This window comes from Manis javanica, chromosome 1, assembly GCF_040802235.1.
Source record: "Manis javanica isolate MJ-LG chromosome 1, MJ_LKY, whole genome shotgun sequence".
Taxonomy (NCBI): domain Eukaryota; kingdom Metazoa; phylum Chordata; class Mammalia; order Pholidota; family Manidae; genus Manis; species Manis javanica.
Genome location: NC_133156.1, coordinates 231,891,886 through 231,916,996, shown reverse-complemented (window position 1 = coordinate 231,916,996; position 25,111 = coordinate 231,891,886). Strand labels below are relative to the sequence as shown.

Here is a 25,111-nt window from a genome sequence, read left to right as displayed (position 1 = left end):
GTGATCCTCCCATCCATCTGTTTCCAGCCCATTTTCAGAAGTACAAATGGCAGCTCCCAGAAACTGCGTTGCCAAGGTCATATAGGTCATTAGCATCAGAGCTGGAATTTTCCCCACATGGGCTGAGGCATCTAGCCCTCATTTTCTCTGAGGCAGACCACACTTAGCTATTTCCAAAGCCCGTGTTCCTTAAAGAAACTCCAATCACTGGGGCAGGCACGCTGCAGCTGCTTCTGACTCAAGCAGACAATCCCATCCATTTCCTGGGATGGAGCTTTCTGAAATAACTCTTTTTCTTTGCCACAGTCACATCTTCATGAAGCGATATTTGCTGCCTCTTTGATTAAACCCACTAGCTATTCAGACACAACAGCCCTTCGAAAGACAACATGCCTCCAAAGCCACACATCAGGCAACTAAATGATTCTGAGCCAAACCAGAGAGACCTGCCCCACCCAGGGAATAGCAGTGAGTGAGACACACAACATCAGAGTCAGAAGGGGCCCCTTGCAATCATGAAAAGGACAAACTCCTCATTTTACAGATGGGGACACTGCACCTCAGTATCAAGAAGGGACAGCTTCAAGTCAGGCAACACTGAAACCAGGATCGAAATGACCTTGTGACTCAGAATTTAGTGTTTTTCCAGCTGAATATTGGAGATTTCAACATCACAAGATGAGATTCCATCGTGATGCGGGCTGGGGGCCGGAAACAATTATTACCACTACTCACGTCCAAGTAAGGATATACAAGTTCTGAAGCTCTTTTAGGTACCTTGTCTAATTTCATTTTCAGGACCATGCCATGCAGTTGTTTCTTGTTCTGCTGCAGCAATAATGCCTAAATCAAAGTGGCTTGTAACAACAAAGATTTATTTCTTGCTGGCACACATGGCCAGTATGGGTTGGCTATGGCTGCATTCCTCAGTATTGTCACTCCAGAACTCCAGTAGTCCTGTATGCCTTTGGTGATTGCCATGGGTTGAACTGTGAACCCCCAAAAGATGTTGAAGTCCTAACCCCACAGTACCTATAAATGTGACCTTATTTGGAAGTAGTGTCTTTTGCAGTTCAAGTCACAAAGGTAGGCTGTAGTCCAATATGACTGGCATCCTTACAAAGGGGAAAATTTAGACACAGAGTCACACACAGGAAGAACACCATGTGAAGATGAAGGTAGAGATCAGGGTGATAAGTTTACAAACCAAGGAGTGCCAAAGATGGCCAGCAAACTACCAAAAGCTACAGGAGAATCATGGAACAGATTCTTCCTTCCAAACCTCCAATGAAACCAACCCCATGGACACCTTGCTCTCAGATTTCCAGCCTTCAGACCTATGAGACAAATACATTTCTGTTGTTTAAGCCACTGAGTTTATAGTGTTAGTTCAGCCTAGAAAACTAATGCACTGATCTTGTTGCAGAGAGAAAGGAGATGATAGCCAAGCATATGCTGCCTCCTAAAGCTTCTGCTCACTTCCCCTTGGCCTAAAGACATCACTCAGCTAAGTGAGATGTTAATGAGGGAAGGATAATCCTCATGTGAGGAGGGTCCCCTCAGGAAGAGGCACCCCAGGGAAGGGCAAGAGATATTTTGAACACACTATCGCTGTGAAGGCAGATGGGTAGTGAGTATCCTTGAACTGTGCCCAAAGATACCAACTGAGTCATCCATGCCATGGTGGAGCCAGCAAGGGGTTTCCTGCCCTAAAGTCTAGGCCATTTCTCCGCACTCCAAGCCAGATGGCCTGCACTGACCTCTCTCCTAGAAGTGCTAGTGCAAATTCTCTTTAACTTGCCTAAGGATAACAGACTCAGCTTCCAAAAATACACAAAGCAATTCAAGTCACACCACTGTCTACATCCCGCTCTCTTTCTTTTGAGTGTGTTTAAAGCCTCTTATTAAAAACTATGTGAATCACATGTGAAATCTGGGCATTGGTTTAATTGTTGTTTTATTAAATAGTTCTGTATAGATTTTCAGGGGAAGAGAAACCTTTGAACATCTTAGCATGAGCCTCTTACCATAAGCCCCTAAATCTTACCATGAGCCTTTCCTGCTCAATGTTTTGAGATCCAGGCTAGTTAGGTCAAGCTAGGCCCATGACAGGCAGGTGCTGTGACTGAAGCAGAGCTCTCGGAGGTCAGAGCTAAAGGTGCTTTGCCCAGAGGATGACCAGTGGAACTACTCTGACCAGGACATGGGACTTTCAGAGCTAAGACTGGAAATGGGATGGTTAGTGATCCCAGGACTCAGTCCCTTAACTAATCCAAATCTAGAATTTTACAGGTGGAAAACTCAAGACCATATAGGGAAAGAATGAATCAGACATTTGACCTGGAGGGGATATTGACATCACATATCCTAATGTTAAGGAGACTATCATTCTGGTTTTCCCAAGACTGGAGGGGCCCCCAGAAAATGGAATTTTCAGTTTTGAAACAAAAACAGTCCTGAGAAAACTAAAAGGAGTTGGTTGCAATACCTAGTAATATCTTATTTTTCAAATAGAGAACCTGAAACCTAGAGAAAAGTGAGTTGTCCAAGGTCATGCTGGAAGTAGATGACAGGTGATGACAATCTTGATTCTCAGGCTACCATTCTTTCTGAAGTGTAAGACAGATTTTTATCTATCATTAAGTGTCTGTTTATTCATGTTATTCAAGCAGTCTTTCAAATTTAGTTGAGCTACTTGAAAAGCCTGAAAAATGCACCAAAGAATGGGAGAAAGGCTTAAAGGAGGTCTTTCTTCTAAAAGCAGCTTGCTGAGGCCAGAGGAGTGCAACCTTGCTCTGGATCTGACTATCTTTTTCTCTAGGATCTCTAAACCCAGAAAGTCACCTCTACACAGTATCCTTATAACATCAGTACAGATTAGGTCAAGGCCCTCTCTTCTTCCTCCCTACCTGAAACCCCTCGCTGTCCTCTACTGCACAGCCACCCCAGACAAGCTCCTGCCAACTGCTCCAACTCTGGACAGTCAGTGCCAGTGGATCTGTTCTTATCTGACGCAAATGCTACACCAGTTACCACACCTGGGTGTCTCCCTTGATGCCAAGATTCTAGTCCCTAATGCTCAAACTGTGCTGCCTAGATTCCTGAGAGAAGATCATTATTTTTGTAGTGAAAATACTATACATTTTGGAGCTAGCAAGTGCTAGCTTGAATCCTAACTCTTCCACACACTAGCCTTTGGCTTTGCTAATATTACTTGATTTCTGTGGGCTTCAGTTTTTATTATCTATGGCATTGTTCTAAGGATTAGAGAAGAAAATCATTACAAAGTGCCTGGTGCAATGCTAGACTTATAGTAGTTATGTAATAAAGGACTGGTTGGTTAGTTTGTCTTTCAATGATGTATTGTAGTAACTAGGTCTGAGATTTTAAAGTCATGTCTGATTTTGAATGCCGGGTTTATTTTTTATTACCATTATGACCAGGAGTAATGTACCTAGGAGTATGTTTGAAATAGAGATTATGTGCCATAGTTCTCACTCTGCAAAGTCATTTGCAGTTGAGTCACTACCAAATATGTACTCAATAACATAGCTATCATTAAAGATATGTTATTAAGATAGTGTTAGGTTAAAACATAAACTCTCATATTCTGTCTTTTAGCATATTTCTTGTCCAAGAAGTTCCCAAAGAAAGAGTGCACAGTGGAAACAGTAAGTGCCAAAAAAACACTATTACTCTGAGGTACCCACCATCCCTGATTCCCGAGGCAGAACCATGGAGAGCTCCTTTGGTCTTACTCAGAGAGAATATGCTTTTTTTCCTGTAAGTGGAGTGGAGCATTCTTCTCTGATCTCCCATGTATCTTTTCCTTTTTTAAAAAATATAATTTTAATTATTTATATATCTACTGCTCCTCTCACCTTTTTATGCATTATTGTATATCAGTTTGGATTGATTCAGCTGCATTTGACAAGAAAACCTTATGAAATGCTTAAACAAGATGGAATCTTAAAATAAAATACAGGCAATACACAACTGGTAAGGCTGCCTGCCATTCTCAGATACACTGCATCTGTCTACCTTCTGGGCTGTCATCTTCAGCCACATGGCTTTCCATCCTCGAGAATTTCCCAGCGTAAGAAGGTAGTTCCTGCAGCTCCGGCTGTAACACCAGGACTGCACACAGGAAGAATGAGAAGAGGGAAGGCCAACAGACCCATTCCACTACCACCAAGAACAGAACATCGCCTTTCTCTAGTTACAGAGAAAGCCAAGAAATGAAGTCCTTTTTCCTGAGTCTTCATTTCTCAACTTCTAAAACGAAACATCAGTCTATGTGATTTCTGTCTTCCCTCAGTTCTTAGTATATGAGCTAAACAGACTGTATTTCCTGACTTTCTTTGTAGCTAAAGTACCGTATCTTTAAGTGGCTGTCAACAGGAGAGTGGGACTTCTTGAGAACTCTTTAAAGGGGCTTGACTCAGATGGGGGACCTTAAGTTGGATATGCTGCTGTTTGGTATAATATCAGGGTTCTGTTGGTAAGAAAGTGATGATAGATACTGGATAAGCAACTCACAGTTTCTGCCATATAATATAATGCTGCTATAATAACATATTAAATTATAATTGTATTTTTACATTCACTTACTTTCCATAGGTAAATCTACTTCCAAGGCCTCCCTCCAGTGTTTTTAAGATACCACAATAGTTTCATATTATTGCCAAAGTTGGTCACTGCCTTTTTATTCTTTGTATAAAATCTCTGTAGGATCAGTGGAATTTTGATGAGTTGAATTCTCCTTGTGATCTGACTATATAAAATTATATTCAATTGGTGAAGTACATTCCCTAAGTTATCTACTTTTGCACAAAGAGCTATAGGAGTGTATACTTTACATAGTACATAATCATTTCCATATGTTCTAAGTTATTATCATACAATGTTCACTTTTGGTGCATTCTACAGATGGAAAGCTTCTCAACTCAGTCTACTCTTACCCCAAATAGCTCATACCCAATAGAAGCACAATCACCCAGCACAGTCTGAACTGGGTCTGTTCTGGCTGTTTTATTAAATTATCTACACCATTCATTCTTATTCTACTGAGATTGTAAAACATCCCATTTTTAACACTGTACATACGATGTTCTTTTCTAAAAAATAATTTATTTTTGAAGTATAATAATATAACTAAACTGCAAAATAGACTAGACTATAGTGATAGCCTGTTATATTTATAAAACATCAGAGACAGTGGAGAAAAAAATGCAAAACATGCAAATAATGTTGCCCAATAACCATGAGATGGTTTTTGTGAGATTGGCTGTTACAGCTATTATACTTGCTTTATCCTCTGATTTTCAACATGAAACTGAGACCTAAAAAGTCAAATGAATTCTCCAAAGACAGTGATTTCCCACCCCCTCTCTTTGTAGAACATCTGAAAATTTTGAGCTCATTCACTTTGGGGCTTTTTCTGTATTTGTTGTTGTTATAATGTGAATCAGGCACTTTTGACAACCCCTGTTTATGAAAAATGATTCATAATTTTCAGCAAAAGCACCCAGCTCAACTGTGTATAGCACAGTATTGAGAAAAGAAAGTTAAATTTATCTTCTGAGTGAGGAAATGCAGAAAAAACAAAAACTGTTCTCTAGCATCCTGCATCAATGTCTTGGGTTGTCAATGTTTAGTCAGTAAAGGAGCAGAAAAAAATTTTAAAAAGACAAAAAAATGCAAAAGACTTTCAAAGGTGAAATATGCTCTAGAAATGAACTGAAGATATTTAAGTTACTTACAAAAGAAAGGAAGACTCCTCTGTAATGGGATACAGGACACAAAAGCAGCAGTGACCTATTCTGTGGACTTAAAATTTGAATCATGTCTTGAATTCTATCCAGTTGCTTTTCAATGGCCCTGTAAACATTTTTTTCCTTTGGATCAATCAAAAATGTTTGAGAACCTAGTATGCATAGGCCCACACTGGGCGATGGGGACTGGGCCAAGGCAGAGATAGGATCAGCGATATAGTTTCAGGGCCCCTAGGAGCCTCCTCTCTGACCTCCAACCCCCTTCAAAATGTCTTCTCCAACTTTAATTCCTGCTGAATTCAAATCTACCTTTAGATGCAATTATTTAAATCAAGTTCCTATGCCTGCTAAAGTGCAGAAACTTCAAAGCCAATCTTAAATCCTTATCAGTCACCTAGCTCTTTGAGTGAATCAATTTATTGAGCAGAGTGGAGGAGAGGACCTGGGGCATAAAGCCATTCTTCAAGAGCTATTCCAGAAGCCTCAGTTAGGCACCCTGCAGACAGAACCTTCCCCTGCAGACTGGCATCTCCAGGCATCAACCAGTTTCCAGGAGGAGTAATTCTTCCACGGATAGCAATCAATACAGTGTATGTGCAGCAATCCTGATTTCAAAGCTCCTCCCCAATTTTCTCACCTCTTGTACCACAACAGGCCTGGATGTGACAGACTGGGGGCTACTTTTCGCAAAGTATAGAAGTATTAAGGATCAGTTTGGAGACATCCTTTTTCAATTTTATAAGAATATTCTTTTCCATTATCTCATCTGACCACACCGCAATCTTACAGAAAATGTATTGCAGATTCCATTTTACAGATGAGGAAACAAAAGCCAAGAAAGGATATCCAGAGAAAGATGGTTACAAGTTACAGTTAAATTGGTTCGGGTTTTTCTAACTTCCATTATATCATCCTGTCTATTAAAAAAAATCCATGTTACATTTTTATACTACATATCAGTTCACAAAGCTTTTTCACTTATTATCTCACAAATCCATCTCATCGGGCAGCATGTTCTTCTTGCACTTCTCTTCAGGGCCTCCTTAGGCTGAGCTTGTTTCTTGGACTGATTGACTTTCACCATAAGGAAGCACAGGGAGAAGGCAGACACGGGGCAGAAGTCTGTTTCTGTAAAACACACAACAGCTGGATCGGACACACAGGAAAAATGATGTGGCTGCAAGGGCAGTGGCTGGACGGTCAGGACCTTGTGACTGAATCCCAGATTCACCACTTGTCACCTCGGACAAATCAGACTCTCTGCATTCTCTTTCCGAAGAGATTAGATGGAACATAGAGATTAGATGAAGTGACAGATGTGAAAACGTTTTGTGAATCACTATGCACGTTAGGGGTTACAATCATTAAAAATAGTGCTCACTGTGGGAAAGGGGAGCTTGGAAATCTTGGACTTTGTTTATCTCCCCAGGACCCATCATAAAATAGGCCCAGTAAATTGTTTTGAACAAATGTTATTTTGAACAAATGATGCATCAAATGCACAAATAATCTGTACATGAGTAGGTGAGAGGGGCCTGCACTGGTGATGGGAGAAGCAGTGTTTGACAGGCAGTTTGGGGGAGGTTGGTTGTATTACAGTATCTCTCGTCTATAAGCAGCTTCACAGTCAGGAGACCAGCTCCCAGTGCACTTTCTCATTTGACCTCCATCCATTTTGTAGGTGACAGAACTGACACTCGGAGCGATTGTTAAGATTGCTAAATCCAGGGCTAGTGATTGAAAAAGGTGGAATAAATCTGTGTGAGTGTGACTCCAATTTTCTTCCCCTCTTTCTGCAGTTCACTGGACACAGACTGAGGAATTCCAGGCTCACGGCCCTAACTAGCTCCTGGTGCTGTGTTTCTCAACACCCTACCTGTTACAGATTTTAAGGATTAAGCATTGCCCAGGTTCCTCATTAACATTTCCTGATTTGCTTCCTTCATCTTGCCTAAAGGCCTCCCTTGATGCCAATTATCTCACCTACTCTACTTCCCTGCGAGGTCCCCATGGACTCCATGTCATTCTCTTTTACCCATGAACACTTCCAGGTCACTCTCTACCTTTCCACCTCTATTCTGATCAATGTTCATGGTGACTACAGAGTCTAGATAATCAAACCAACACACTAGTCTCACAATTTCTTACTTCCAAAAATCCATTTCTCCTTGATTTATCCCTCACTCCCACTGTTACAGCTTTGAACAATGTAATTGTTAGCATATTTCCTCCAAAATTTATATTTTAAGTGTCCTCATCTACCCCCACCACACACAAACCAACACACACACACACACACACACACACACACACACACACACACACACACACGCACACACGCACACACACACCTTCCTTTAGTAGCCCGACTCCAGAAGCTCAAGACCCTAGCAATTAACTTTGACACCTTTCCACTGCCTTTCCAACCTCATTTCCTCATGGCCTCACTTCCGGCTTTGGTTTACGGTCTATCATTATAGTTCTCTTGCATAATCCCTCCACTCTCTTGTATCTCTCTCTAGCTGGTTCGACCCAACTCTAACACGTTCAAACAGCTAAGCACAGCCAGATTGAGAAAATCCTCTCATACTGATGAATCTCAATTTCAATTCTCAATTAGAATTTGAAGTTTAAAACAAACTTTAAGTGGGCCTTCAATGCTGCCCTCAAATGCAAACACATTACCATTTGCTCTCTTATTCACCAAAGTATTTGTTCCAAATTTATCCTTCTTCCTCAAACCTCAAAACCTCAAAACACTTTATTTCTTCCTCCCTCTCAGGTGCTGACATTTACTTCTTATTTTACTAACTAGAACCATTACAAGAAATGTCTATATTCTCCCGCCACCAAATTTATAAACCTACCCAATATCTCTACCTAATTATGGTTTTGCAAAATTTTAGCAATGGTACAGCCTGGGTGCTGATGCATCAGACTGGACAGCAGCCTGAACTATTACAAGTGCACAGCACTGAAATCACGGCCCGTGCACTCCCTTCGCTCCTGCTGGGGACGTGCTGTCTTGTACCCTTACCTTGGGCCCGCCCTTAGACACTTGATCACATTCCTTTTCATCAACTGAAGACATTACTTTTGCAGTCCTCACTTTTTCTTCTACTTCATCAACTTTTTCCATCTCTGTTGGTTTATCCTTTTATACATACAAGCATCCTGTAAGATTTCCTATCATAAAAAAATCTTTGATTTCGTCTACCTCCAGATCTGCCTCTCCCATTTGCAGCAGTGTCTGTTATGACTGTCTTCTGTCTTTCTGTCTCCATGCTCCCTTTAAACCATTCCTATCGGCTTTCATATGCATCACTCCATTGAAACAGCTACTGCCAATATCTCCCTATTGCTAAACTCAATGGCCAATTCTCAGTCTTTACCTCAGTCTTAGCAACATTTGACACACCGATCCACTGATCACTGATATTTCCTCCTTTATGAAAGATTCATTGACTTTCTAGACAAACTATTCTCCTGGCCTATTTCTACCTAGCTGCCCCACTTGCTGCTGAATCCTCCTTAACATCCTGCTCTCTAAATGTTGGGGTGTTCCTGGACTTGTTCCTCTTACCTTCTGTTTTATGTCTGTTACATTTCTTAGGTAATCTCATCCAGGATCATGGCTTTAAATACCATTTTTTCATATGCTTTTTTATGATTACATATCTAAAATTCCACAATTCCATATTTTAAAGATTCCATGTCATCCTGAAATCATTCAATAGACTGCTAATTTATCTTCCTTTTCCGGCCTTGCCTCCAACACTCTAGCATCAACCTAGCAGGCAGGCTCTTTTATGTCATTTTTAAAGCAAAAATTTTATTGCATTTCTCTTCTGCTCAGAACTCTCCAAGTTTCCCCCATCACACCTGGTATAAAATACAAAGTCTTACCTTGGTGTCCTGGCCACTGGCTACTGCTCCAAGTTCCAGGACAAGTGCAGACAAGCCCCCAAGCTAAACCCACCAAGAGAGAGAGCATGGCAGGGCCAGCTCTTTCTCCCCTCATCTCATTCCCTACCTGCTAACTACTCTTGCCAACTTGCCAAAGCGGAAGCTGGCAGAGGGAGGAGACACGGTGCTAAGAAAATTTTTATTTGACAGTTGACTTCCTCCTTTAGGTTCTGGCTAATGGTCAGAGATGAATCTTTCCCTTTTAATGGGAAACCCCACAGTGAGAACTCTCTGCAAACCATTCCTTGACCTGGACAGCACAGCTCCATTCTCACCTCCCAAGACTCTGGCATCACCTCTTGCTGGAAACACTCTGGCTCCAGGTTGATTTATTCATCAGGAACAAAATGATACACACTGGCTTTCTCCCTCATGTCACCATATTTGATTCATAGGATATATTCACAAATCTATTGTTTTGACAGTCCATAGTACAAAGCGGCCTCCTTACTGCCGAAGGCCACTTGAGCTTTCTCTGTCTTCTGATCTCTCAATAGCTGGGAATTCTTTCAAACACTCCAACCGGGAACTCCCTACAGACAGACAGACAGACAGACAGACAGACACACACACACACACACACACACACACACACACAAAACTGTGAAGGATATCTCTCTTCCCCTTTGGTATGGAAAAGATAGAGACTCACAGTAGAGCAACTTCTCTTTCTCAAAAAAATGTCATTCACCCTTACTCTTTCATCACAGTAACTCCACCCACTTTGTTACTTCGGGCACCCCAAGTGGTTTATGATTGGATGTTGGATGTTCTGAATTTTAGCTTGTTGGGTGCTGGATTTTGCATCAGTTAAATGACTTTGGATCAGATTGATCTTTTCAAGGCTTGTTTGTAAGTTTGTCTAGATCAACAACTTGCACAAAACTAAGTAATAAGATTGTACTAAGTACTAAGACTATGCCTTTCTGAGGACTCTACCCACTTTTCTGGATCCCTTCAGCTGCTAGGAATAAAAGTGATTTTCAGCCTCTACAAGCTCTGGGAATTTAGTCTTGCACAGTATTTACCCCAGGCATGTACACACCAACATTTAGACAGATATTCGAGGAGAAGCCTCTGCGTATCTTTTCAACTTCCTTCTCTCTGGTACTTTGTCCCCCGATTTCCAGCTCCCTAGGTTTTCCACCTCTCTTCCCCATTCAGAGAAACTGGGGCCTCTGTTTGGGATGCCCTTTCCTAGCCTAGGAGCCGGAAAAGTGCCTCCAGGCAAAAAATGGGGCAACCATGGGGCTCACTCAACTTGTTTCCCTTCTCTCAGAGGTCACAGTCTGGTACCACTTGGTTTCCAATGCCTTAAAGCAACTGCTTCATATACTTTGACCAATTTTCTAGCTGTTTGCAGTAGGGCAGTTCTTAGGATTTACTCCTTCATGGGCAGGAATAGGAGACATTCTGATTTCTTTTGATATGTCCCATCTAACTGATGAATCCAAGAACCAGCTCCCAACCATCTCTTTTGTAAACTCTGCATATGGTGACTTGGCTTTGACATTTTGGGTTTTATTTTATTTTGCCGTCTCTAGGGAAATTTTAATTTTAGTCTCCTTTTATAAAAGCTCTGAAGTCTGTAGTATGGAAAAATAACACTTATGCGTCACATGGATCTGGAATTAAATTTTCTTTTACTATATGCTTGGTTTATGATCTTCAGCACATTGCTGTTCTGTGTCTCAGATGTTCCACGAAAAAATGTGGATAATGATTCCTGCCCCATCCATCTCTTAGAATTTGATATAGATCAAATGAAGGAGTAAGTGGCATAGTACTTCGGAAAGCATAATGCTTTTTAAACTGAGGAAAATAGGGAATGGAACCATCTCTATGCCCCTCACTAAATATCAGTCACTATACAGTAATTAACATTCATTACTTACTATCGATCATTTGACTACCTCCTTAGGAACTGGGAGTTTGATCCCCACTTTTGCTTTATCTTCTTCATGCAGCACTGGGGATAGGAACACTGACGCAGCATAAGCTCTATTTTACTAAGGAGCTGCTAAGAAGAGGAGCTAGAATCTGAACCCTGTATCATGCTGTTTGGTGTTAAACTTATCTTTCTTGGACATAAAATGCTTCTTTTCCTTTGCCTTCAAAGAATGTTTTTTTTAGTCTTTTATGAACTGACTGGCAGGCCTGCCATTTGATGTGTGTTGTGTATCTGTGAGAATGCTTGCAAATACTTTGCAGTTTATTGTGAATTTCACCTTTAACATGGCTTTGGTAAGAATTTTGTCTTCATCCCCCCAGAAATACTAATTTATAAATTTCAGCTGTACCAACCTATAATTATTATTAGGTTCCCTAGCAGGGAATCTTGAAACATTTTCAATAGAAAGCAGATCCCTGCTCATCTTAAGTTTCAAGGCCTCTACAAACCTTTTCTTTGCATAAAAACTATCAACACCAGCTAGTCAAACTCACATGCAGAGTTTGCAGATTCTTTCTCTGTGGAAAAGTTGAACACCAGGTAAAATGAGGACTGGATAATTCACAGGTAATTTAAACAAGACCTAGGGCCGACTATTAATTCTGTTCGCAAATATGTGAAGAGCTATCATAAGAGGAAATCATTTGTTCTATGGGAATTCAAGAAGTAGAAAGGAAGAACATTCTAAGAGGTAAAGGGAGAACAGAGTGAATCTCAGGGAGCCCCAGGTTCTTTCTCACGGGAGAAAGAATTGGAAGGGGTGGGAGTTGACCACTTTGCGTGGGATTTGGACATAAAGAGAAGTTCTTCAACCAGGACCAATGGAAACCCCAGGTGGCCCAGAATAGAGTCCAACAGGACTATGAATCCCTTGCAATTGTATGTATGAACACAAATATCAGCTTTTGAGGGACAGGGTTTGAGTTCTATAGCTTGTAGTTATATATATACAGAGAGAGAGAGAGATGGTCAAAAATCTCCAAGACTAAAGATTAAACAATAAGACATTGTCAATTAGACAATGAAATGCAGCAATAACGCAAGTTAAAAGTGCTCAGAGGAGATTCCTATTTTGGAAAGGAGATTAGATTATTTGATTTGATATCTTTCTTAACCTCTAATATTCTGTCTCCAAATTAACTTCAAGAGACACTAAATAAATAAACCTTCAGGAAATGCAAGGTAGAGTTTACGTCTATGGCAAATATGATTTTAAATTAGGTCTTGGCCACTCCCTAGACCATTTATAATACATCAAGAGGTTTTCTCCCAAGTAGTAGAACAAAATTAAAGTCTGCTTCTGGCCATTGTCCAAAATATCCCATCACTCAAGAATCTGATTTTGAAAATGTCAGCCACAGGAACAATATTCTAGAATTGAAAAAAAAAAAACGATTTAAAAATAATCTGCATTATTATTTTCCCTGTGAAAGAGTAGGGACTTTGAAATACAGCAAAGTATTTAGGAAACACAAGCATCAAATGTAAAAGTATCTGAGAATGAAAGAATGGGTTCCAATTCCAAGAAAATCCAAACCCCCAGGCACACAGAAACTGCTTTCCTTGCTGGAGCGCCCCCTGCAGAGCGCTGGTCCCAGTAGGTCTGGAAATACACACCCTCGCTTCACACGTCTCCTCTCCCTGAAGCCCTCCTCGCCTGCTCTTCTTTCTTCGACAAGGGACAAGGCCCCCCTGGTATTTCAGGACTGCGTGTACATCCATGGGTCCTACCTACAGAATCAGGGCCTTTGAGCCCATTTATACAATTTACATGACAAAAACAGAAGTATTTTTCCAAAGCTTTCAGCTTGTACATCGTTAAGATTTAAAAGTATACCTTGTACATTTCAATTCCTCATCTAAAAAAACTCAATTTACATTAAAAAAAACCTTTACTTCTATTCACCCAGGAGGATGACTCACTTCCCTAAGCTCTAAGATTTTTTTTAAGCTTTTGAATTTCAATCATAATAAGAATGCTCTACCACAAGCTGTCTTAAGTACCTTATTTGGGACCCAAAATATTTAGGAATCTTAAAGCAATAAATAATATTAAAAAATGAAATTATGAATAATAAGCAAAATTTAAAATACGGTTTCATTCAGTCCTTCCTTTAACAAGCCACATACACAGACTTTTAAACTAAATTCTATGTGAGATCTGGAATTTGAGATTTCAGGATCAGGATGTGGAATCTGAGGTCTCATGTCATTGGAATAAAATAAGATACCCAAAAGTAGGGACAAGCACTGCCTGCCTGTGACCTTTTGTCGCAGAATAACCATGTGTCTACATGGCCCCCTCCTTCAGGCAGTATGCTAGGTATATGGTATGTTGATGGTCTGGGACTGGCCAAATCCAAGCCCGGCTTATCTATGGAAACATCGTACTAGTCGGCAGACCCCTCTGACCAAGGTTTTGTTCCTTGGAGTACTGGTGACACAAGAACAATCCCTTCTAGCAAAGCATGTAGTCTCTGTCCCCAGACCCATATAAGCAATTCCCTCCCAGTCATGACAGTGGTGTGCCACCTCGTCCAGCCAGCAGCTCCCGGACTCCCTGTACGTGAGTCCCAATAAACCCTTGTGTCTCATATGGAGTCTCTGGGTCTCTCCCTCAGGCTTTTGAGTGCTTTCCCACAGCAATTCACCCACTTCAGCGTGCTGTCAGAATTGTGTCCACACACTAAGAAAAATAAGTTTTTCTATCAGCTTTTACTTCTAGGCGGTAATATTAAATATTAAGAAAAAGAGACAAGTTTTGGTAAACACTAGCCAACCTGAGGACACCTACTTAAGACGAATATACTTTCAAGAAAGAAAATGGCCAGAAGAAATCTTCAAGGTTGGCCCCATCTGTTGACGACCCATTGGATACCCAGGGATTTGTGTGAAGATTCCGAACTATCCAGTAATAAAACCCAGACACCGTATTCTCACCTACCGATGTTAAAAATGTTTTCAAAGGAAAAAGAACTGGCTTAGTTCTGCATTTGTTTTTTATTTCAAAGACGCCCAAAGGAATTTTACTAAGGAATTCACTTCTTTGAAGAAAACATCCTAGTTTGTATTATTACCATCACCATTACTACTCTTAACTTAGTGCTTTGCCTGTCTATTTACTGTCAGTTTAATGAGAAACTAGAGGTTCTTGACAAATGATGGTATTTCTGGTTTAAATATCTCTGGTTTCTTGTATAAAACTGACTAGAAACTTCTAGAAATAAGAGGGAAAAAAACCCATCAGTGCACTTCAGCCAGTAAATGGAATGAAAAAAATAAATTCTCTGGTAAAAGAGCACATGGAAACTTTTCAAGGAAACAGCAGCTTAAGAGGTTTGGAGCTGTTAGGGTCCAGGCTTCCGAGGCTTCCCCAGAGAACAAACTACACAGGCATAGAGATGTAAGTTCAAGCAAAGTCTTTATTCAGCCAGCTAGCTGAGGTCCAAGTCAGCCCGACGCAGCGGGTCTCAACAAGGACCCCGAGCACTCAGAGCCAAGGGTTTATATAGCAATTTCAAAGCACTTAACTCATAGCAATTTTCTATAACTATACATTATTCTTGCAAGACATATATCCTGGGGTTAAGCAAGGGCAGGGTAAGACTACTCCTCAATGGTTAGGGAGGTTCTGCACGATAAGCTTGGTATGTAAGATTTACTGACCAAGGTTAGCTGACCAAGGGTCACAGCTGCCCACCACCCGGTACTCATGATTAACTTGTTTTTCAAGGCCTTACCCAGGCCCAGGGTTTGTTTTTTTTTGTTTTTTTTTTTCCTCTGAGTCACACTCTCAGAAAATGGTTTCTAGGTTTCTAAGATGGCTATGCTTATGCTAATTTACTAATCTTACTAATGCTTAGATTCTACATTTCCCCACTTTCCTTTGACCATTCCAATCACGGAATGTTTGTTTCTTCCTGGTGTGTGAGTGAATGATACTGCGGTCTCAGCATTAGCACCTGAACAGCACTCACTCTTTCCCTAACAAAGGCTATTAGCCGGTTTAAGATACAGGGACCTAAAGTGAGAAGCAGTATAAAAATAAGCAAGGGCCCTGCCAGGGTGGATATCAGGGTTGTAAACCATGGGGATTTAGTAAACTAGGATTCAAATAGCCCTTGGCTGGCCTCTCGCTCTCTCTTCCTTTGATCTGGTCTCTCTCTAAGTTTAGACATTGAATCTCTTACTATTCCGGAATGGTCTGCTGTTAAGGTTTAGCTAAGTTTTATTAGTTCTTTTCCCTGACTCTTAATTCTCTCTGCACTCCTTTACAGGAGCCTCACAGCCCAGTGATGGAGCACACCTGAGTTTCTTCATGTGGCCAAGGTCAAAAGGCTGCTGTATCCATTTCAGAGGCATGGATGGAGAGACAGAGCAACTTCATCAAGCACTGCCTGCAGGTACAGATTTCTAAGTAACAGAGGCAGTGTTAAGGGAGGTCCAGGATGTGAAGGCCGAGATTTTCCGGACTCCACCTCTCCTCTTGTGCATGAGAAACCTGTATTCATCTTTGACAACATAACTCAGGAGTTAACTTCCCAGGACGCCTTCCCTGTTGTCTGTCTCCGCATCCCCCCTCACTCCATCACTGTCTCCTTCACGTTATATCCGTATTCTATGCATACTTGGTCAGGGGTCTCCTCACACAGCACTGAAACTGTACATGTTTCACTCCTTGATTAAATCTCCTTCATTCATTCTATAAACATGTATTAAATAACTGCAGCTCCAGGCTTACCCGGTGGACTCCTTGAAGATGGACACTAAAAATTCATCTTTGTCTCTTCAGAACTTAACTACAGTCCCTGGTTTCAGGCAGCGTTCAGTAAGCACTTGTTGAGTTGAATTCCTAAGTCAGCTCTGTTTACTCTTACGATGCCTTTCTTTGGATCTACAATGAGATCATGTATGAGTAGGAATCAGTTTGGCTGCTAAACCTTCACAAATTACTAAGAAAGGGGGATTCTGAACACAGTGTTTTTAGTACCAGCATAAATGTAACCAGCATAAATTTTTTGCAGATGTCTTACTAAAAATCACCCAGTGTGTCACAGGTTGGTAACCTCCCATCACCTTTAGCTTTTCACCCATAAATGTGAAGAAAAAGAGTTTATAATCTGAAAAGTTCATTTCTCTTTCTGCCACCTATTTGTATTTCCAGAAAGAGAGGAAGGACACTGACCAAGAGGGTCAAGATCTGGAGTGCCATATGCCATTGTGGTTTGTCATTGATTCTTGGGCCCCAATAGGCTGAGGTAAACCATCTCTCTGGGAAGTGTTGCTACAGGTAATTTTTCTCTCGAAGAGTATTCCCCTACCTTGGGCCACATTAAATCTACAGTTCCTTTTATGTAGAGGTAACAGGTTTATTGTTCTCTGCATTAATCAGTGTGTGTGTGTGTGTGTGTGTGTGTGTGTGTGTGTGTGTGTGTGTGTATGTGTGTACATTTACTTTGGATATGTTTAGTTTAGAAATAGTTACACCCTATTTTCCACCCCCCACTTTGAACAAAAACAACACGTTTGATAATTATATTTATGATAGTAACTCGAAATAATTTTCTATATACTTTATGAAGGTCTTTTTGAAATTAACATAGTTTATCATTTTGAACAGAAATAGGATTCTGTTCAAAATGTGGAACTTCTTTCTTGCTTCCAAGGTGAGGACCTAGAATTTGAGGCCTAATGGTGCTAGCTATTTCCTGGCTACTCCTAGAAAAGTTGATAGAATCAGAAGAAAAGAAAAGAAGAATCACTCATTTTATAGGACAAGGAAGTGAGTAAGAACTAAGGACCAATGCAGGAGCCAGGCCTTGACTCCTGGGGGGTCTTGGGTAAAGTCTCTGCTCTGCTCTGTCTCTTCATGTCTGCCCCAGAGCCAAACTGGTGATGCTGGCGTGCCCATTCCCATGAGAACCCACATCGCAGCTTGGCTTGATTCCCATGTCTCACGAGGTTCCCAGTCCTATGCTAATAGTATTTCACTATTTATTACTAAAAAAAGGTGGGAGTCTCAGATATTATACCAAATCAGTCAAGATTCTTTTTTTTTTAACATGATCACTTCCTTATCTCAACCCAAAGAAGGGCTTTTTATGTTAAAGTACACTGCGATATCTTTTTTTTTTTTTTTTTTACAGATGAGAGAATTTACGAAGGGATCCCAGTACATGGGAGTGTGAAGGGGCACTGGTGGGAAAGAAGCTGGGAAGGGGGTGGGGATTAGACTGTGGTGAGGTGTCATGTTACAGTGAATAAACCTGATATTGAAAGCAGGTGAAAACGTGGAGCTTTGTAATTGGAGAGGATTGTGTGGGGAATGGGGAGCAAGAGGTGGTAGGCATCCCTGTACGGGAAAGCAGGGTCTGACTACCAGCATGGGGATCCCAGGCAGTAAATGGGCAACCGCCCAGTGACCCTCACGGAGACCAGGATGTATCACAGCTTAGGCGCAAGCCTGGAGCCCCTGAAGCCATGTGCTCCAAGTCTCAAGCTCAGCCCCAGGGCTCTGAGCATAAAGAATGCCCCAGGAGCTCGAGGTCAACAATGTGCTCCACAGTGTCCACACAGGCTGGCAATGACAATGGTTTGATGGTCAATCTACTCATGCTGGAGCTATTGAATATATTCTACGAGTTGGCTTGATCTGCAGATTGCTGGGCCCTCAAGTGCAGCCAGGAAATAGAGGCAACTAGGATAAGAAAGGCTGTGGAGGCATTTGGTCTTGTCCTTGAAGGCTGGGATGGAAATTTTGTATAGGGAGAGGAGAAAAAGGACTTTATAGGCAAAGCAAAACTGTATATACGGTGGCAAGAGATGGTAGGACAGGAGGCAAATTAGAAAAAGGAACTAAGTCCATTGTGCTGTGGAAAAGAGTTCCAGAATGGAAGCAATGGAAAATGCAGCCCGGGAGTCATTGTGAGGAAATCTGAACTCTTGGCTATGAGGCCTATGTTTCAGGTTGGAGGCCAGAAGGAGCCAGTGAAGGCTGGTGAACAGCCCAATGTATTAGCGTCCTATAGCTGCTCTAACAAATTACCACAGGGTGAGTGCTTAAACAATACACCTTTATTATCTTATAGTTCCAGAGGCCAGAGTCTCACTCAGTCAAGGTGTCAGTAGGACTGCAGTCCTCCGGCACCTCTAGAGAAGCTGTTTCCTTGCTTGCCTGACTCCCATAGGCTGCCTGCTTTCCTTTGCTCCGGCCCTCTTCGTTGTCAAAGACAGCAATCGCAGCACCCTGACCCCTGCTTCCTTCATGGCATCTCCTTCTGTGACCGAACCTCCCGATTCCCTCCTTCCCTTATTAGTATGATTACATTGAGCATGCTCAGTTCATCCAGGATAACCTCCCACCTCAAAATCCTCAATCCCATCTGCAAAATCTCTTGTTATGTGAGGTAACGTTCACAGGTTCTAGGAGTTAGGATGTAAACACCTTCAGGGGGCCACTGATTTACCTACCACACCTAATGACAGCCATGAAATGGAGCTAAAGTAACGTTAATAGAAAACATTTGTCCAATATGTATTATGTACAAGGCATTATTCTGAGTACTTTACATATGTTAGCTCATTTGGTCTTCAGAGCAACCTTGTGAGGTATCTGAGACGTTAAGTAGCTTGGCCAGGTTCCCACAGCTGGGAAGGAGTGGGACAGAGACACAAAACTCAGGCCATCTAGTGCCAGAAGCCCCAAATGTAACCACCCTATGATGTTATTCTGAAGTGAAGTGAAGGACATCCAGTGAACTCTTAGAGGAAGAATCTTTGTTCTAATTCAATCTCTTTTCCTGTTATATATTTAAACATCTCTCTTTATGAAGAGTGAGAAATTATTCCAACAGAAGGGACAGCATACCCATACCCCAGAATAACCACCCCTTCAGTAGAATTTTGTCACATTAGTGTCCTCAGCAAACCATAATGCTTTATAGAACAAAATATGTGCCTGCCTCACAGTGCCTGCTGGATCGGAAGCTCTGGCCAGTTAACTGTTTAAATACTCAAGTTGTAAGAGAGCTTAAAATATGTACTCAAACAGAAACAGTACCAAATTGCACTCCATTTTGCTTCCCCCAAAATTGAAGAATGGGAGAAGGGCCTTGATGGATTCCACTGAAAACCTGGTTTCCTTACATTTAGGGATGATTTTGGTATAAACTGACTTCCCACAGTTGCTAATGTTTGTTAAATACAGTGCATTCTGGAAGAAAATGAAAAGGCACAGAAAGTAGCCCAGAAGAAAATTCACAATGAGCTGCTGATAAGAACACAAGGTACTTCTGAGAGAATCTTTAGAGTTGGTGGAATTAAATTACTGCTCTGGGTATCTATTTTTTACGGAATATGTGTATTTGCCTAATCCAATTTCAGCATAATTCATATCCTTGTAACACTCCGAGAACACTGGCATATGGTTACATGAGATATAAATTGGGAGTATGATTAAAAATCACTGACGTCTCGATTTCAATTATATTTCACAAAATAGACTCCAGGGAAGAATTGCACAAGCAAGGGCACAACCCACTGCAAGATGAGAGTGGAGGAAAATCACACACACACACACACACACACAGCCCTCTGCAGAACTGACCAGGCTCCCTATTCTGCAGGTGAATTCCTAACACTGCTGGCTTCATCTTGGTAGGCAGCCAGCACTGCTCAATTTGACTTGAAGACAGAATCTAAATGTTCGTGGAAGCCGTATGTGATGGCTGAACCAAAGAAGAGTCCAATCTTCTAGAAATTTGGAATCAGAACTGTGATCAAACCACAATAATCATGGATTGACCTTGGGCAATTTAGTTAATCTTTCTTCAAAATGACCTTGAAGAAAAATTTGGAAGACTAGTAAGTGAGAAAATGTAAATTTCTTAACATGTGATAAGTGCAAAACATAATGTATTTAAGTCAGGAGAACTTTGCTTAGAACTTAGATCAGGTACCTTGTTTCATTCATCTTTGTATCCCTGGCAGGATTTCTGGAACATACTAAATAAATGTCCCAGATATTTGCAGAATTGAAAATAAAGATTTAGTCTGTCCTTTCTACATTTAGCCCCTCTTTAACTCTTCATGGGGATATTGCTCCAAAATGATATAAAATGGGAGAGGTGAAAAGCAATCATTTTCATTAAAGTAAGAAAAAATAAATTCTTTCCCCCTTAATCTTGACAGATAGGAATTTCAAGTTCCTCATTTTGTTTTAAGGAGCTAATAAGGAGTTCATAAATCTCAATTACTTCTGCAGAGTTAAAAGCAGCCGCAGGTCTGCTAAGCATGATTCCAATTTCTGATCAGCACTAATACCTGTATTAAAGCACTGGAGGAAGAGAAGGGCCAAGTCGTATTTCAACCTTGAGCTGACATTACAGCACTGAGTTTCCTTCTCATTGTGGTCAGAGTGCAGGAGAAGCACAGACCAGTCCTCCAAGATGCCATGTCACACATTAAATTACACATTGCCAGCAGCTTTAGAAAAGGTTTCAACTGAGTTCTAAGAACTGGCTGATCGCCATGCATAATCAATGAGGAGATCTCAATTAATAAATACTTATGCCCTTAACAAACAAAACTCATCTTTTCTTTCCTAGCCATCTGCTTTCTTAATTCTATATATATTATTGATTATTGTATATATAATGTGTATTATATGTATGTTTTCATGTGTGTGTGTGTGTAGGTATCTGAACCCTTCTCTCCATCACTTCTTGTATTAGTTTGCTAGCGTTGCCATAACAATGCACTACAGACCGAGTGGTCGCAACATGTAAACAATAGAAATGTGTTTCCTTGCAGCTCTGGCAGCTGTTGAGTCTGAGATCAAGGTGTCAGCAGGCTGGCCTCTCCTGAGGCTTCTGCTCACCTTGGCCTTCAGAGGCCACTTTCTCGCTGTCTTCACGTGGCCTTCTGTGTGTCTGTACCCTGATCCCTCTTCTTACGGGCACACCAGTCAGACTGGATTAGGGCCTGCTGTAAGGCCCTCATTTTAACTTAATTACTTCCTTAAAGACTCTGTCTCCAAATACAATTGCTTTCTGAGGTGCCGGGGTTTAGGACTTCAACAAATGAGTTTTGTGGGGACACAATTCAGCCCTTAACACTCATTAAACCATCATCAGATTGATTCTCCTTCCCCAGTGACTCTGAAGTTCATCCTCCAGTTGGACTGCCCTATACCTACCTTCCCAGATTCACATTTTTTTAAACCCCGTCTTCTCTCACACAGCCAGGCCATAGCTCAGGCTGTTCCCTTTTCCTGGGTATTTTTCCCCCCAAATCCCTGTTATATAATGGTATCCATATGTCAAGCTCCAATCCAAATCCCCGGTTCTTCTCTAGTGCTAAACAGAATCAAACTTACTACTCTTGGTTTACTCTGTCCCCCAGGCACTGCCTGCCTCCACGAGGCAGTGTGGTACAGTGGGCCCTCTGCAGCCAGGCTGGCACTGCTCAGAAGCTCAGCTCTGCCATCTCCACTGGCTGTGGACATTTGGGCAAGTCACTGAACCTCTCCAATTTAGGATCCTAATCCATAAGGATCACCATACTAATGGCATTGCCTACCTCACAGATTATTGTGAGGATAAAAATAAACTAAATATATTAAATGTACTACAAGGTCTGGTGCATACCAAGCACTCAGAAAAAATGTTATTGTTGTCACCCTTATTATTGCTATTATTATTGTTACTACAGTATTTTTAGCAATTTGTACCAGGCTGTTAGCTCTCAAGCACAAGGACTGTAACCTGATCACCTTCCCATGTCCTACAGCAACAAGTCCAGAGATTTTCCTATTTCAGGGCTCAATACTTCTTAAATTCAGTTTGAGCTCCCCTTCTGAGACCCCTGCTATCCATGCTATGTTGACTGGCATTATAAGGAAGTATTTATCTCTGGAACTGGGGTGATGATGGCAAAAATTCACAAAATTGTTTTTAGGATGAAATAAAACAGTTTTTATAAGTTATGAAGTGCTATACAAATGTTAGCAATTATTTGCAATAAAAGATACACAAAAGAGATCTTGAGAGGCGGAGCCATTTAAAGGTAAGACGGACAGAGGTGCATATCTGAGGGACAGGTACAGTCGAGGACCTGAGCAGAGGTATCCTTAAGTGTCACATTTGGAGGGACAGTGCAGAGATCAGCCTGACACAGAGGTGGTGTGTGGGCAGAGAAGAATGGTGACTCCCACCTTTGCAGGTGGGATAAATCTATGGTGAATTCCGTGCAAAAATAATCTATGCAGATGAAAGGTGAGGACATTATAGACTGGCACAGAGCATGCTGGAGTTCTGTTTGAATGGCAGGTAAGGTACGGAATAGAGTATCGGAACTGTGGGCAGAGACAATGAGTGCATCAAAAACAGCTCATTAGTTAATTAACACCAATTAATTAACTAAAATATTTATTAACCACATTACTAGACCCTAGTGTGACAGAAATGAATGAGTTCAGGTTTCCTACCTTCATAGTCTAAGGGAGGAAACAAACATTTCAATAAACAAGTAAAGTACCATTTTCTGGATCCTATAATAAAATTCTACATGGTGGCGCTGGGGCGGGGGAAGGGCTGAGGATGCAGTAGTACCTGGGAATCATAGCAGAAGCTTCCTAGAGGTAGCAATACCTATACTGAATCCTGAAGAATCAGTTCTGTGGAGAAGACTGGGGCTAGAGGTCAAAGCAGGCTAATGAACAGTAAGAACAAAGGAATGGAGCGCCTTGCTAACAGTTTGATTAGCTGGATTCGGCAGCAGCAGTGAGAGGTGAGGCCGAAGTGACTGACAGGCATGAGACCACGGACAGCCTTTTATAACAAGAAATGGAGGCCAGGTGTTTGCCACTAGGTTATGAGGAGCTACTGAAGGGCTTTTATCAAGAGAATAGCATATGCTTTAGAAAGATTATAATTGAAGAAGGCAGAGTATTCAGAATCCTATTTTAATTAATAAAACCACAGATATTTAGAATATTTTTGAGTCCTTTAAGCATCCAGTACAGTGCCAGTTATTGTACAAGGTACAGGTGGTACGTGTGTGTGTGCCTGTGTATACACACATACGGGTTCCTCAGAGGCTAAAACGGGCTGTCCTAGTCAGGTAAGGCTCCATAAGGGAGGAAAGAATTCAGCTGGGCTGAGAAGAAACACCAAGCTAATGGGAGAGAGGGGAAATCTGGATATTTGATCTTGCTAAATCTAATTTCTTGTCAGTAAAATGCAGATGGTCATAAAGCCCACCTTGAGTGATTATTAGGAGTAAGTGACCAAATGTGTTTTAAAAAATAACCACAGTGCCTAGGACATAATAGTTTCTTAATCAATAGCATTTATTCATATGGGAAGAGAAGAGTGAATTTAAGATGTACTAGAAAAATTGTAGAGTTTTGAGTCAAACTGAATTAATATTGTACAGGACTTACTCCATGCTGGCTGTGGTGCAAAGTCTCTTTTATGTATTACAGTATATCCTATAATCCCCATAATAGATCTATGGCATAGGTACTGTTATTTCCATTTTACAAGACAAAACTGAGCTTTAGAGATATTACATACTAGCTCTGGCATTTATTTACTGTGTTATTTTGGGCGAACATCAGCCTCTATGGGCCAGTTTCTTCACCCAGTTCCTCCATTTCCTAGACAATTTTAGACTAGGTTGCCCAGCCACACTGAGACTGGGTCTGGCCAAATGACTGGGTGCTGACCAGTGGACTATTGGTAGAGTTGATGTACATGTAACTCTAGAGAAAGTACTTGAGTCCCATTGGTAGTGGGTGTTTGCTAATGTTGACTACCATTAATAACTGTAATGATGAAGAATTCCCAGAAGGATTGGTTGGCTTATCAGCAAAAATCTAAAGGAATGAAGAAAGTTCAGAGACTTGGGAGCTTACAAAGTTAAAAAAAACAAAAGCCAACTGTTTTAATTCTAAAACATCATATTTAATCAATATAAGGTGCACATTATTTTTCCTCTATTAACATCTCTGAAATTAAGATGTTATCATCCTTGTCATGTCACAGTTACTACTGGCCAGGCAACAACTGTGACTTAGTTGTCATTTCTTATACTTGTGCAAACTTAGTACTTATTTCTGCATATTACTGGATAACAGCATCTCTTAAGTGTTTCAATTGATGAGCCGTTAATGGCCACCTGAGGAAGAAATATGAATAATGTTTGCTGTGTGAATAGCCTCTACTGACAGGTGGATCGACCTGTTGTAAAACAAAAGTGAAAAAGTGCCAACATCAAAACTTACAAAGTGTTTATTACCTTGAAAGAAAATCTTGGAGTCAAGAGTGGAAGACTGTTTCTTTAAAAAATGTTGCATCAACAATATTCTGATGGCACAGAAGAGATTGTATGAAAAAACACAGACATCCACAAATATAGG

General features: G+C 41.1%; 1 protein-coding gene across 2 annotated transcripts in view; it reads left to right on the top strand.

The window, feature by feature from the left end:
• Positions 1-23,147, top strand: part of LRATD1 (LRAT domain containing 1) — a 56,131-nt gene extending 32,984 nt beyond the window's left edge. Inside the window, exons 3-4 of one of the 2 annotated variants that reach the window (XR_012122672.1) lie at positions 15,969-16,094; positions 16,856-23,147. The gene's annotated coding sequence lies outside the window, so the exon portion shown is untranslated. Of the gene's footprint in view, positions 1-3,621; positions 10,342-15,968; positions 16,095-16,855 lie in introns of those variants that run through there. The other variant, XR_012122673.1, reaches the window with a different exon arrangement.
• Positions 23,148-25,111: the final 1,964 nt, after the last annotated feature.